The sequence below is a fragment of the Eptatretus burgeri genome, chromosome 1 (assembly GCF_056783735.1).
Source record: "Eptatretus burgeri isolate ZD-2024b chromosome 1, Ebu_testis_v1, whole genome shotgun sequence".
NCBI classification, from domain to species: domain Eukaryota; kingdom Metazoa; phylum Chordata; class Myxini; order Myxiniformes; family Myxinidae; genus Eptatretus; species Eptatretus burgeri.
The window spans coordinates 157,389,916-157,403,880 of record NC_140961.1 but is presented as its reverse complement, the minus strand read 5'-3'; the positions used below and the strand labels follow the sequence as shown (position 1 = coordinate 157,403,880).

Sequence of the window (13,965 nt, the reverse complement as noted above, 5' to 3'; positions counted from 1 at the left end):
AACACTGATTGTGTTAACAATTGGTAGTGATTTTATGCTTGAACGGATCGGAGGAACAATTTGCAAATTATAAAGAAAATGGAATCGCAAAATGGTGGCGCGACTCCATCTCGGCATGACACGGAGCGGGAGTGGGCTAATTATAGCGCAACGAGCCACAAGGCGCGAAGGAAACGCTCCCTCCCACCGATTCAGACCACGTGGTCACGGCATGTGCCATGGCAGGCGTGGCAAGATGACTACGCGAACTTTGGCAAGCTTCAGGCACAATTGGGGGATGTTTTGGAAAATGTGAAGCGTTATGAAGACTATATCGAGGAGGTGCAAAGTGGAGTGGACGAGTCACAACGGCACGCAGATGAGCTTCAGCAAAATTACGTGTACGGGGGGACACAGCGATTGGACGATTTACTGGAACGAATTCGGTGGCAAAAACATAACTTAGCCAACAGAGTCGACAAACTATGTGGAAAAAAGAATTTGGTAGTGTTTGATACCCGTCAGTTGGAATATGTGAAGAGTAAACTGAATGAAAGAATAGAGGAAGAGCAAATTAGTAATTCCCGGGATAGAGAGAACTTAGAAGGAGAATGGAAAACGAAGCTGGAAACAGAAAAACGGGAGCACGATGTGGAATTGAAACGACTGAAGCGAGAGATAGAAGAAGGCATTCGGAAAGGAGAAAGCCTAGAACAGAAGATAAAAAAAGGAGAGGAACATCTGGCGCAAGGGAAGGAAGAATGGTTTGAAAAGTCAAAACAGTTCGAAGAACTACAGGAGGAAATGAGGGAGGAAGGAGAAAGGAAAACAAAGCTAGAAAAGGAAAAACGCAAACAAGATGGGGAATTGGAACTACTGAAGCGAGAGGTAAGGGCAGGCCAGTTTAAAAGAGAAACCCTGGAAGGGGAGATAATAATGGGAAAGGAATGGCAGAAAAAACTAAAGGAATACAGTAAGAAAAGGGACGAATTGAGGATGGAAGCATTGGAAAGGTAGGTGGAGATGAGCAAGAGAATGGGTGAAATGAGTGAGGAAGCATGCAAAGTGATCGAGGAATTATGGAAAAAAGCTTCTGAGTTACAGGAACATCAAGACAAAGAGATGGTATTACAAGACGAGCTGAGGATCTTGAGAGAGGAAAGTGAGAATGGAGAATGAAACGTTAAGGGGCCACACTGAGCAAATCAAACAGTTGGAAGCCAAAGCAAGGTTGGAGTGTGCGGAGATGAGAAAGGAATTAGAAAAGAAAGCTTCTGAGTTACAGAAATACCAAAACAAAGAGAGTGGAATTACAAAATGAGATGAGAATGTTGGAGGAAGAAAGAACGACAGCAGAGAATGAAATGTTAAGAAACCACACTGTACAGATTGAACAGCGAGAAGCCAAAGCAACACTAAAGAAGGAGATGCAAGAAAGAGTACTGAAAGAACAAGGAATAAAGCAGGAGAAGGAAATCAGCCAACTGAAGGAAACAACGAGATTGCAGAATCAGGAACAAGAGAGACAGTGGAATAAAAAACAAAAAGAGTATGAATTGGAGGTTGACAAATTGAAAGAAAAAGCAAGGATGGAGTACGAGGCGATCGTGAAAGAATAAGGAATGAAGCAGGAAAGGGAAATCAGCCAATTGAAGGAATCAATGAGATTGGAGAAGGAAGAACATGAGAGACAGTGGGAAAAGAAACAAAAAGAACAAGGAATGAAGCAGGAAAGGGAGATTAACAAATTGAAGGAAGCGATGAGATTGGAGAAGGAAGTGAGAAGGAAGAACATGGGAGACAGTGGGATAGAAAACAAAAAGAACAACGAATGAAGCAGGAAGGAGAGATCAACCAATTGAAGGAAACGACGAGATTGGAGAAGGAAGAACAAGAGAGACAGTGGGATAAGAAACAAAAAGAACAAGGAATGAAACAAAAAGAAAGACGAAAACAACTGAAGGAGAAAGCAAGGTTGAAGTATGCGGAGATCATGAAAGAACGAAGAATGAAACAGGAAAAGGAAATATGCCAATTGAAAGAAACGATGAGATTGGAGAATGAAGAACATGAGAGACGGTAGGGTAGAAAACAAAAACAATATGAGTTTGAAATTAACCAACTCAAGGAGAGAGCAAAGTTGGAGTCCACGGAGATGGAAAATCTCTGGAAAGATAAAGAACAACTCAAAAGGCTCAGAGAGGAAGAACAACTCGAATGGAAAAGAAAATGGAGCCACGAAGTAGAACACCACAATAATATGGAATGTGTGACGTCACCACAGGGAGTAATGTTAGTGGTGCGGGACTTGATTGACATCACTCGTCGGATGACACCACACTTCGAGCAAACCCTGGTGATCGAGACATTGAGGGAGCATGCGGGGTTGTTAACGAGTGAGATACATTTTGAGCAGGTCCAGCATGTGGAGCTGACAGCCCCGGAGGAGTATGGCGAACCGATGATGAGCAACCTGCTGGAGAGAAGCGACCGGACAGAGGTGACTCTGGAACGAAGAAGGTACGTGGGTACATGCATACATGGTGCGGACGATGAGCTTAAGGTAGAAATTGAATTTTATGTTAAAGAAGAGACTCTGTCCGATGGGGTGCACGTATGCGTGACCCCTGAAGGTGTGTGTGGAGTGCCTGTGAACGAATGCTGTGAGGCCCCACTCCAGACTACAGCACCGGTGTGTGCTGCCGAGGCCGAAGTGTGTGTGGGTACTCACCTGGTGGTCGAGAATGTAACCCTGGAGTGCGAGGCAGTTGGTCAGTACACAGGCAAGGTTGAAGGTGTGGAATGTCAACACATAACCTTAGAATGTGTGCAGCCTGCTGTGTGTGGGAGTCCTGAGCATGTAATGAGTGGTGACATAGGACATAGGCTTGGGGTGCAAAGACAAATAGAAATTCCACCAGGACAGAATTTGAGCCAGCGGACAGAAACCATACTGGACACCCCCGCAGGTGTTCTTACAGAGTTGGAGGTGCTTCATCCAGGAGCAGTTTTACAATGGATTTTAGAAATCCAATTTAGAAATTGGATTTTAATTTCTCTATCAGCCTCACAGGAACTTTGGAGTGGAGTGCAGATGTGTGCCAGGCGGCACTGGCGTGTGTCACTTGGTCTTCAGACCTTTCTGAGCACACGAGTGGATTAGCTAGCTGAGTGGGGTTTATCTGTCTTCAAGGAGTTATGGAGAAGAGGAGGAGGCCGTTCCACCGATTGGGGTTTGTCTGACTTCCGCGGACCCTGGAGAAGAGGGGGAGGTCATTCCACCGATTGGGGTTTGCCTGACTTCCGCGAACCCTGGAAAAAAGGAGGGGGTAGATCACAGCCTCCATTGAGGCGTGACCCCTTTGAGCCATGGCGGAAATGCGGCGGGGTCATGTAATGGGTAATGAGCGATTCGTTCCCTCACCCCCCCCCCTCCAATGAGCCAAGGAAGTAGGCTTATGAGGATGTGAAAATCTTGATCAGAGGTATTACCGAAAGTGATTGCAAGATTGAGACATGGCAGAAGGCATAAGAGTGGCGCGAGTGGATTTGGGTGATTATTAAAAAAAGTGATGGAGACATTACAGGCAGAGCGTTAAACGCACATGAAACAAGTGGATGACAAAGAGTGGCTTGTTTGAGGAAGGATTGAAATGCCTGGTTAGAACCATACAGAGGTTCATGGGACTTGTGAAGAGATTTTGATGTCTGGTTTAAACTTTTGGAAATAAACAATTAGGGCAGTATGGAGGAGGCCAACGGACGATGGACGGAGTGACAAATTATTTGGGGTTTGATGACAAAGTATACCAGTTAAATTTTTATGACCAAGTGGTATCCAAGGGACAGGTGTGTTTTTGCTGTCACATAAATGTGAAAGGTGTTGGATGGTGTTGTGGACTGGGTGTGTGGCACTGTGGAATGAATGACTAAAGTGTTTGGGTGAATGGCGTGATTGTGCAGATGAGGAGAGTGAGTGCGAATAACGTACCCTGTCGGTAGGAGTCTCTTAACCAGGTTGGTGTAGGTTAGGGGGACTTAGAGGATTCCTAATGGATTCTGGCTGCTGTTCCATTGTGCAGGCGGACTGCGAGGGGTAGTGCAGGCCAAGGTATGGGGATACTGGTTGGTAGTGTGACATGGTATGGGAAGTTGGTGAGTCGGGAAGCAGGGCAGCAGGGCTTTGGGGGTTCCTGGCAGGTGAAGGCTGTCAGAGGTGCCAGGAGAGCACAGTAGGTTCAGTGCTATGGGAGCACGGTGTCGGTGCTATGAGAGCACTTGGTTTGGGTGCTATGAGAGCACAGTATAGGTGCTATGAGGGCACAGTATGGGGGCTAGAGAGAGCCACTCCTTCGTTAAGAGTGCCAGAAGCATGCTCAGGTGAACCCCGAGGTCGCTGGGTGTCCTCCACCCCAGTTTGGAAGTAGGCAAAGAGGCCTAGTAGTAGTCACACTCCCCAGCCAGTGAGTTATGCCTGGCACCACCAAATGGAAAAAGACAAAGAAGGGCCTTTCCCAGGTTTAATAGAATGGAACAGTGTGCCAGGATGGGAAAATGGGTCATTAGGATCATTCTAGCCATAGCAGGGTTTGTTGTATTGTCTAGAACTAAAAGTAAATGGTTAGGTTCGATGGACTCTCCTCCGCACCATTCAAGTGTGACAGCTGGTACGAGTAGTGTTGATGGGAGAAATTGTTGGCAAGGGCCAGGCTAGGTCACCCTCTCCAAGTGCCAGAGAGGCCACCAGTATGTCATGAGCACGCATCCACGAAGATAACAGTTGAGTAATAAACACACCTTCCTGTCTGTAAAAGAAAAAAAAAAAGAGAAAAAAAAGGGGGCGAACCTAACCAAAACAAGTCAGGCAAGGAAGGTTAAGGGTACACTCCATCTCCCCTAGTCTAAGGTCATCACACCCATTTGTGTCCTCAATAACGCCTCCGAACTGCATTTGTTTACCATCGATATCACCATGCCACCACTGCTGTGGCATCTGTCCAATGCAGGGCTTGTTGCGTGCTACTGCTTGTGAGCAGGCCATATGGGCCGAAGCATTTTTGTGGGCCATTGAGGCCAAAGTGCTTTTATGGGCCGTTGCGGCCGAAGATTTATGCCATTTTGTGGGCTCAGTGAGCCGAAGGACTCTTTGTGAGATTAGGCCAGTGGGCCGACTAAACTCACCTGGTGAGAGGCCAATAAGGCCACGAAGTGAGGAAACCCTCAGGGGTGAATGGACAACATTGCTGGGAGGGGGCATGAAGGAGCGAACACGTCAAAGAACTTTGAATGTTCTGCTCCTATGCAAATGTGGTGTTAAAAGTAAAATTGAATGCCCTCCCGTTCAAACCAATAATTAGAATGTTAAGTACTGTGCATAAAGTGTAAATTTGTTTGTTAGATTGGAGACCCGACACACTAGGATCGGGACATGCCAATCTTACTGTGACACTGATTTTTGGAGTTAAGTGCTTCCCATGTTGTGGGTTAGAGTAAATGGGAGATCTGTGCTGTACGTTAGACAGGGCCATTGCCGTGGGCTGCCCCAGATGGAAGCTCGGAGAGCCTTGGGAGAAAGCTGGGGGTAGTGTTACGGAAATGGCCCTTACGAGAATACTAAATATAGAATTAGCTCAGTTCCCCCATTAAATTCATGTGTAGATAGATTGTGTGGTATAAGGGATGATATGTGCGTGTCGGGAGGTGTAACAGACTGTTTTTGTGTTCGTGCTATGTTGGTAAAACGAGAGAAACGAGAGATCGCTATTATTCCTTCCTCATTCCGGAATAGGCCCCTCCCAGTCGGCTGAGAGGAGTGGCCTTGAGCGAGGGGTGTGGCCTGGACAGGAAGTGATGTAAAGGGGAAGAGCCTTTGGTCAGGGAGTCGCCGAGTCAGGCGTGTGTCGAAGGAGCTCGCGTGTCGAGGCGAGAGAAAATAAAAAGGCAGTGGTGAATTGACCGGCAGAGAAAGCGGAACCTGCACATCGATTCAGAAAATGACTCGAAAGAGAAAAGAAAAGGGGACAAAAGGAGTGCTGTGTGTGAGGAAAGGCCGGGTTCTCGAGGTGTGCTCGGAGTCGCTTCGAAACGAGCGAAGGAAGGAGGCACCGTGTTGGGTCTGCCGGGAGAGATGCTGAACCGACCTGCACGTCGGTGATTCGACCAAGAGGGGAACTGAGGGGACGAAGCGGGAGTCGTGCGAAGTGGCGGGAAGGCCGGAAAGGATACACCGGAGCATCTGACGGTCCTTGCTCACCTCACGGCTCGACACGTTGTGATCCGCTTGCGGAACTCGGTCCTCAACTGGGACCTTGTATGGAGAACAGGCCATGCCGGGATTCGTGTGCTGAACCCTGGAGAGAGATCGGCGATCTCGCATCGTCGACGTGGCACGGAGCCCGAGCGCGCTGAGGAGAACCGCTCACTCGGTGACTTGGGCGGGAGCTGGAGTGCTGCGCCGCCATTTCTTGCTGCGCGGCACGTTCGAGCAGGAGTTCGAACCCGTGGAAACCTGCTGGTTTTTACGAGCGACCTTCGTGCTTTTGGGACATGGTCCTCTCGTCCATGAGCCATCACCAAGTACTCTGTCTTGTCCTGCATGCATGTTTGTTTGCACGTGTGTATAAGGCATATTTCATAGTAATCCCCTCAAAAGCTTTTAGCCGTGGTCCCCAAGTTAAGAACGGGTTGATTGTTAATAAAACCACTGTCGTGTTATTGCTTGTGTTGTGATCCCTGATGTCCCCAATAAATCTGTTTAATTCTGATGAAGTTGCCGCTATGGATTAATGTGTGTCGCGTCGTGGAACGATCCGTTCGATAGGCATATAAAACCAAAATGGTTACAGACTGGTAGACTCCGCTCGGTCACTGACAAAGCCAGTCTGTAACTAGGGGTTCTATCTCCCCAACTGGTAAGGTACAGGATTATGTTGGTATCACGATTAAAGACGCGTGACCCGAGGCCTGTGCCGAGCCGGCCGGCGATATAGACTCCCGGAGACGGTGGTGGCGAGGGTGGCACCAGGGACCGGGTCATATTCCCGCCAATATATATACACACACACACACACACACACACACACACACACACACACACACACACACAAACACACACTCTCTTCAAATTTCAAGTTAATTGGGTATAATTGAGGATTTTAGAAATACCACCTGAGTTGTTGACCTTGGGCTTATGTTGACCTTTTGGTCCATGTTGACCTCAAAAAGAATTGGCTGGTTGAATTAATTGACCTGAAATGTATATGTCATCTTCAAATTTCAAGTCAATCGGATGAAAATTGTGGATTTTAGAAATACCACACCACCTTAGTTGTTGACCTTCAGACTATGTTGACCTTTTGGTCGATGTTGACCTCAAAAATAATTGCCTGGTTGAATTCATTGACCTGAAATATAAATCCTCTTCAAATTTTAAGTCAATCAGATGAAAATTGAGGATCTTAGAAATTCCAACTAAGTTGTTGCCCTTTGGCCTATGTTGACCTTTTGACCTTTTCACTCAAAAACAACAGGCTTCTTCCCTTTTACAAATTCTACCATGTGGTCAAGCTTTGTGAAGATCGGTTTAAAATTGTGACCTCGAGGCGACAAAGAGACAGACTAATGAAAGTATGTATGACAGACAGACATACAGACAGACAGAATAACAAAATCGAATAACCAATATGCATGAAAAAATCTTCACTTTTGCAAGTAATAAATTGTGACAATGCATAACTCTGGAAAAACCTCATTATTTGTCATTGAAATAAAATCAAAGCAAGCCCAGTTGAGAAATAATTCTCTCAAGCGTCACATTTCCAGGTGATTACCATGATCCATTATTAAGCTTTATTCAAAATGCTAACTAGTGTTGGCTTGCGATATATACAGTCACTAGCAAATACAACCATTCAATTCGCTGACAGAAATATTAAAACAGAGGGGGGTGGATGGGAGGGAGAGGTAACAAGAGGGGTAGGGAAGTGAGGAAAGAAGTGGGGGAGAGCAAGAAAGAGGGGAGAGTGTGGAATGGGGGGAGGGGGGGAGGCCTCACCACACATCGCCATACACTCCTACAGATGGGAGAAGGGAGCAAAAAGGATGGAGAGGAAAGGGCGTAGTGTCGAGGGGAAGGGGGTGTTCTTGATATGCGTTTGAAAGGGGAACTTGAGGGAAAGTGGGCAGTTGGGGGAGATGGTCCCCTTACATTGGCATTACTACAGGATTGAACAAAATTGGGTATGGTAAAACAGCACATTAAAATTTGTCATATTAAACAATGCCCAGTCATCGCTAAGAGAGGTCCATGGGAAGTAGAGGGGCTTTGAGAGGAGAAAAGTAAGAGGGGTGGGGGAGGAAGCATGAGGAGTAGGTAGGGAAGGTGGAGAGGCAGCATGAGGGGGGGCAGTGTCGGGGGAGAGGCAGCATTGGGGGAGCATTGTAGGGGGAGAGGCAACGTGAGGGGAGGGAATGGCAACACAGCGTGTGGGGAATGGGAAGTCAGTGTGATGGGAGGGGGAAGGCAACATGATCAGAGAGGAAAGGCAGCATGAGTGGAGGGGAAGGCAGCGGGAGGGGAGCAGGTAGGAAGGCAAAATAAGGGGAAGGGAGGTAGCATAAGGGCAAAGGAAGAAGTGTGATGGGAGTGTGGGGGAAGGCAGTGTAAATGGAGGGGTGGAAGCATCCTAGGGCATTACCGGGGCAATAAAACATGCCCAAACAGCAATGTTTTCTTTTTAAGCAACGTGTTCTATATAAAATTGGGTGGTTGCATTTAAAATTTAAAACCCATACTATCAACCGAGCAAAGGTCTGCCTGCACACATGCCCCACCAATACACATTCTTCCAACCTCCTCGCATACAAGCACGGACAAACCCCACAATGTTAGCATGTGCTCTCTACATGCCTCTTCCTTTTCAACCACTGCCGACAGTGTAGAAATTGTACCAACTATTAGTGAATGTATATTAATATTTTGTCATGAAAGCAGATCATACAAAATGGTGAAAAAGAAAACTGTGGATGTAATTTCTGAAAAAAACAGGACCTCTGTCGATTGTATCATCATGACTTGCAAAATCAGGTGAGAGAGCACGTTGTTGCACCAAATAAAGTTCCACTTTTTCCACATTTCTTAATCTTTTCTTCAAGAAATATCATTATCCAAACAGTTCAAAAATTTAATCTTCATGTTTCGCTTAAATAAATACACTTAGTTTTAAAAATTGCGAATTTGTAAAAAAAAAATAATCAGATTTAATTCCAGATTTTGACACTTATTTGGTGCACCGGATCCGATTCTCAAATCAGATTTAATAATAATAATTACATACTTTAATTAGTCTGTGAGAGTCGGTCATGTTTCCAAATCAAGGCATGTTTGAATAGGCCAACCAAAATGGAGAATTAAGACACATGAAAGCTGAAACCCTTTCATCCATTCAGAAGTCACAGCACAACTATGGGGTAGCCCTACTACTGGCAATGTTTTTTTTTTTTTGCTGTTGAAGGCTTCAGTCATGGACTAAATATTTATCAAGGCCAAGCCTTAAATAAAATGACTGCATTGATAGAAAAAGTAACGAAAGAGAGAATAGTCGAAGAGTTTTTGAGGAAGTAAAAAAATTCTGCTTTTGAAAAGGAGAAGGTCAAAAAATGTTATGCCTTGGCATAATGGTATTGGCTTCATGGATGGGGTGGTGGGCTTGGGATCCTTGGATCCTGACTTCAAATCCCACTTTCTATTGAATGCAGACCAGGTGAGGTTGACTCTGCATGTCATCCTTCTGAGGTCGGCAAAATGAGTGCCAGCTTGCTGGTGTCCTGTGACGGAGTGGAGACCCATCCAGGATTGTGCCCGATAGCCAAGGAGACTGTGCTTCGGCAGCATCGACAATTTGCACAGAGTATGGTCCCAATGGATGGAGGGATAATTGTTTGCAAAGACGTGAGAAGGTTAAGAGTTCCAGAGGTTGGCAGTGGAGTGGAAGAAACAAACATCGTAATGGCACACCCTTGAGTTGCCAATGGCCACACAATAATAAGGTGATGTCGTGGCTTGTCAAGTATTCCTTGGTCTTGCTAATGGTGGAGGTATACAAGCAGTGAGTTCTTGTGAGCAGAAAACGAAGTAATATCTGTAGAAAAGAGAAAGAGAGTGTAATTTAGGCAGGTCGAGTTTTTCAGACACATTGGTAGAGTTGACAAGTTGAATAACTTTGTATTCATTTCTACTGAGTAAGTATGTTGAGCTGGAACCTCCCCAGATGTGAGAGCAGTACTCTATGCAAGAACAAATCAATCATTTTTATCCTTGGAGCATTGGAGTACAGCATTGATGCAATCAGGAGTAACCCAAACAGGCAAATATGGAACCATCAGGAGGAAACTGAACAAGAAAATATGGAACCATCAGGAGGAACCCGAATAGATAAAGATGCAGTCATCAGGAGGAATTCCAATCGGCAAAGACAGAGCCATCTTGGAAGAACTCGTATAGGAAAAGAAGGAGCATTCAGGAGGAACCCAAATAGACAAATATGAAGCCATCAGGAGGAACATGAAAAGGCAAATGTGGAGCCATCAGGAGGAAGATGAAAAGGCAAATATGAAGCTATCAGGAGGAAGATGAAAAGGCAAATATGAAGCCATCAGGAGGAACATGAAAAGGCAAATGTGGAGCCATCAGGAGGAACCTGAACATGCAAATATTGATCCATCTGGAGGAACCCAAAGAGGCAAATATGGAGTCATAAGGAGGATCCTGAATAGGCAAAAATACAGCCACCAGGAGGAACCCAAATAGGAAAATATGGAGCCATTAGGAGGAACCCAAATTGGCAAAGGTGGAGCTATCAGGAGGGAGACATCCATCTTATTGTTTATTTAATTTAGTTATTGAACTTGCTACAAAAAATCAATGCAAGAGTGAGTACCTGCAGGAGTCAAGTTGAGACACAGGTCCTCCATTTATAATGAACTTCCTGTTCCACTCTTCTGCTCATAACTGATGGATACAAGATCCATTTCCTTGAAAAAGAACGTCATGCTGGTTGAAAAACTTCCAAGCCATACAACCTGCTCTGAGTGAAATTGAGAAATAAACTGGATCGAATACCTGTCCTCATCAAGATCAATGAATGGATTATTGAGATAGATTTTGACACTGTGGCCACAGATAGAGGTTAACACTATGGGGTGAATCTCTTTGATAGAGCATGCATATTTCATCAGCACTGCTCACAAAAACCAACCAGTGAACAAAATAAAAGCACGTCGAACATGGGACATCAAAGTAATATTTGATGGTGCAACAATATTAACTGCCATTGGACTTCCACCTCAGTGATGGCCCAACTAGTTAGAAGTCGTTCAGCTACAGTGGAACAGATTAATCAGCTTTATACCACCTTGTCATTTAAAACACTTGAGGAAGTACTTGTCAAATATCCTGAGATCTTTAAGGATGATCTCTGAACATTTTTACATTTCCCTGTCAAGCTCAACCGAAATGATGTTGCAAAGCAAATTTTATACAAAGCTCGAAGTGTCGTTTGCTGAGTAAGAAAGTGATTGCTGAACTGAACACACTGGAGAAACATCAAATTATTGAGCTTTTCTGCATTCAAAATGGGAGGCAGCTGTTATCATCCTGCTCTACCAACATGAAGATTACAAAATGACAATTAACATTGTGTTCTTTACAGCACATCATGATAACTACCAAATCACTCTGATTGACATGTGAGCTTGAGTGGAGGAAATTGCTTCACCAAGCTTATCTGAAGTTGGCAATCCTCCAGGTCTTTTTGAATGTATTGCTATTCCAAAGAATATTTGACAAGAATCATCATCAGGAGTCCCTGGCATCTCCTCTGGTAACCCACAGCCCCATGGGATCTGGCAACTCTGACAAGATTCCTTCAGAGATCGAGTTAAGATGAAATGTTCAATAGTCTGTGTTGTGAGAGTTTCGAGAAAGTTGTGATGAGGTGGTGTACAGTGTCAAGTTCAACGTGACAGTGTGGGCAGAAACAGCTCCTCAGTTGTGTCAAGTTTGTTTTCATTGTTACCTCTGTCACCAAAGGTGAAGACAGTTATGTTTTCTTCCCTCCTATGTCTGTTTGTTGCTTGCAAAATCGAAGATTTTTTGGGTAGTCGATGTAGTGGAAAAAAAAAAATTGAGATTTTTTTTCTACCCTTATTATCAGTATTTCCGTCGATATATTTGTCTGTCTGTCTGTCTGTTGGGTAGTCGATGTAGTCGAAATTAAAAAAAATTGAGATTTTTTTTCTACCCTTATTATCAGTATTTAAAATGGCGATTTCAGTTAATACAATGGCGATTTCGATGAAACTTGGTTGCTAGGTTCATACCATGACCAAGTTGTGTGCAAAGGAGAACCGTTGCTATGGACATCACCGTTGTCAAGCAAACGGGACTTTAAAATTTTTGAAAAATCATGAAAAAAAATATTTTTCGAAAATCAAAAATCGGGCCATGAGCGACTGTGGGCAGTACATGAATATTCCTTCAGAGGTGACCATGAGTGCAGGTCACCTCTGAAGTATCGGCATTAACTGTCATCTTGACACAATAGTCCAAAGAAATGTAGTACTTTCCTCTGACAATCGCGATGGAGTGCATGACCATCATAGCGACACAATCAATGTTGTGCCTGGTGTATTGGTCGAAGAGCACGGCCCCTTCCAGTTGGTGGTGGTCGCTGAGTTACAACTCTACCTGAACTCGCCGGATTAGGTAGTCAATTTCGCCGAGAAAGTTTTCGGAGGCAACAATTTGGTTAAACTCATCCTGAATGACGAGGCATCCTTTTTCTCCGCTGGTGGCTTGGAAATGGAGATGACTGGTGCAGAGGATATACCACAGGTGGATGGCTTTGAGCTCCTGTTTTGCTTTGCAAAAGCAAAGTGTTGGCTTAGCTGTCTCTAGTTTCTTTTGCTTCACTATTAATTGAGCCACGAGATTAAATTTCATAGCATTGTGACACCTCGTGTTTTCCATTGCTGCTGCAATATGTTGCTAACTCAGATAGCTCTAATTTGATGTTTCAGTGGTACAAATGAGACCTCTATTGTTTCAAGATGCCTGGGTATACTAAGGAAAATACCAAAGTCTAAATGGAAATCTCGTTGGTTCAAGCCAGACCACGATTACCTCAAGACATCGACATTCATCTCAAAAAGTATGCGTCTGGGAGCATTCCCAGAGCTCTGGAGCCCTCGACACACAAGTTGGCTTTGAATCCCCCTTTCCCTTACTACTGATGGTGTCATGCATTTCAACCCTTTCACATCCTGCTGCAAGTAAAATAATGGAACCATCTGTTTTCAAATATGGGGTTATAATGCAACTTCTCATATGAATATCTATCACATTTTTCTCCACTTAAAACAAGCGCCTCACCCAAACAAACTAAATATGATGAAGTCCATCACAATATGCAATTGTTCCAAAGTGAATTGTGAGTACTCAAGCAATATCTAATTTACAGAATGTCAACACCTCTTTTCTTCTACCTGTCTCATTGGAGAATTGCCCTTGTGGGCAAGCAATGCAATCATGACAACATAATGGCTCTCCTTTCCGGGCAGCCTTGCGTGTTCCAGGTTGGCAAGGATCACTGCACAACGAGCTCGGAACCTTGAACACAGAATTTGTTGCAAAGTTATTTAAATAATTGATGCCATTTGTGGTGATATCATCTATTATTTATATTTTTAATCATGTGGAGATGAAATAACATTCAAACACGACAGAAACAAGTTTTCTTTTGAGAACTACAAGGAAATTAAGTGCAGGAGGATAAAAAAAAGAAAAATTCTTAAACTTGCCATTTGTGAACCATCATTCCAAATGATATCGCGTGAAAGAAAACGAAGCTGCTGCTCTTGTGGATATGATGAATCAAAAATACCAACAACCTTGAAATCTAAGGCACTTTCATTGTTTTTCTGCCAGTT

At 44.4% G+C, this 13,965-nt stretch overlaps 1 pseudogene; it reads left to right on the top strand.

Annotated features, from left to right (window-relative positions):
* The first annotated feature begins 1,147 nt into the window (after positions 1-1,147).
* On the top strand, positions 1,148-12,742 carry LOC147035839 (uncharacterized; annotated as a pseudogene).
* Positions 12,743-13,965: the final 1,223 nt, after the last annotated feature.